General features: G+C 34.5%; 1 long non-coding RNA gene across 4 annotated transcripts in view; it reads left to right on the forward strand.

Annotated features, from left to right (window-relative positions):
• LOC110449573 overlaps positions 1-1895 on the forward strand; it is a 4829-nt gene that overhangs the window by 2306 nt on the left and 628 nt on the right. The window contains exons 1-2 of one of the 4 annotated variants that reach the window (XR_002462861.1): positions 610-661; positions 1361-1450. This is a non-coding gene — a long non-coding RNA (uncharacterized LOC110449573). Of the gene's footprint in view, positions 1-609; positions 662-1060; positions 1071-1252; positions 1293-1360; positions 1451-1895 lie in introns of those variants that run through there. The other 3 variants (XR_002462864.1, XR_002462862.1, XR_002462863.1) reach the window with 3 other exon arrangements.

Below are 1895 nucleotides of genomic sequence, written 5' to 3' on the forward strand. Positions count from 1 at the left end.
TTTATGTATTAGATTGTAGGACTACGACCGGGCACTATATATGTATGAGATTGTAAGTATAGAATGCCCTCAAAAATTATGACCTGGCACTATATATGTATGGATTGTAAGACTACGACCAGGCACTATATATTTATGAGATTGTAAGACTACGACCAGGCACTATATATGTATGAGACTGTAAGACTACGATCGGGCACTATATATATATGAGACTGTAAGACTACGACCCGGCACTATATATGTATGAGACTGTAAGACTACGACCCGGCACTATATATATATGAGATTGTAAGACTACGACCGAGCACTATATATATATGAGACTGTAAGACTACGATCTGGCACTATATATGTATGAGATTGTAAGACTACGACCCGGCACTATATATATATGAGATTGTAAGACTAAGACCCGGCACTATATATGTATGAGATTGTAAGACTACGACAGAGCACTATATATATATGAGACTGTAAGACTACGATCGGGCATTATATATATATGAGACTGTAAGACTACGATCAGGCACTATATATATATGAGATTGTAAGACTACGACCGAGCACTATAAATGTATGAGACTGTAAGACTACGACCCGGCACTATATATATATGAGATTGTAAGACTATGACCGAGCACTATATATGTATGAGATTGTAAGACTACAACCCGGCACTATATATATATGAGACTGTAAGACTACGACCAGGCACTATATAATAATGAGATTGTAAGACTACGATCGGGCACTATATATGTATGAGATTGTAAGACTATGACCAGGCACTATATATATATGAGATTGTAAGACTATGACCAAGCACTATATATGTATGTGATTGTAAGACTACGACCGAGCACTATATATATATGAGATTGTAAGACTACGATTGGGCATTATATATGTATGAGACTGTAAGACTATACGACCAGGCACTATATATGTATGAGATTTTAAGACTACGACGCGGCACTATATATATATGAGACTGTAAGACTACGGCCAGGCACTATATAATAATGAGATTGTAAGACTACGATCGGGCACTATATATGTATGAGATTGTAAGACTCCGACCGAGCACTATAAATGTATGAGACTGTAAGACTACGACCCGGCACTATATATATATGAGACTGTAAGACTACGATCGGGCACTATATATGTATGAGATTGTAAGACTACGACCAAGCGCTATATATGTATGAGATTGTAAGACTACGACCAGGCACTATATATGTATGAGATTGTAAGACTACGAACGAGCACTATATATGTATGAGATTGTAAGTATAAAATGCCTTTATAGACTAGGACTGTTATATATGTGACCTTGAATTGGTTTTGTCTGTAGGTTGTCACCACCCCAAGTATGGCAGTCAGTCATATCATGTTGGAGGCCTATAAAAAGTATATCCTCACTGCTCTTATTTTACATGGAAAAGTAAGTAATACTTCACTATACAAGGAAGACATTATGCTACAAGAGGTTTTGTGATTGTCATTGTTTTTAAATAGTTAAGTTTCTATTAATAAAGTTATGTTAGTGAGTTTATACTGTTGTGTAAATGTCAACATTTATAGATGTTAATGAGTTTATACTGCTGTGTAAATGACAGAACTTATAGATGTTAGCGAGTTTATATTGTTATATAAATTTCAGCACTTATAGATCTATGTTAATGAGTTTATACTGTTATGTAAATGTCAGCACTTTTAGATGTTAATAAGTTTATACTGTTATGTAAATGACAGAACTTATAGATGTTAATAAGTTTATACTGTTATGTAAATGTCAGACCTTATAGATCTTAATGAGTTTATACTGCTGTGTAAATGTCAGCACTTATAGATGTTAGTGAGTTTATACTGTTATGTAAATGTCAGAA

The sequence above is a fragment of the Mizuhopecten yessoensis genome, unplaced genomic scaffold, assembly GCF_002113885.1.
Source record: "Mizuhopecten yessoensis strain PY_sf001 unplaced genomic scaffold, ASM211388v2 scaffold4655, whole genome shotgun sequence".
In the NCBI taxonomy this organism is placed as follows: domain Eukaryota; kingdom Metazoa; phylum Mollusca; class Bivalvia; order Pectinida; family Pectinidae; genus Mizuhopecten; species Mizuhopecten yessoensis.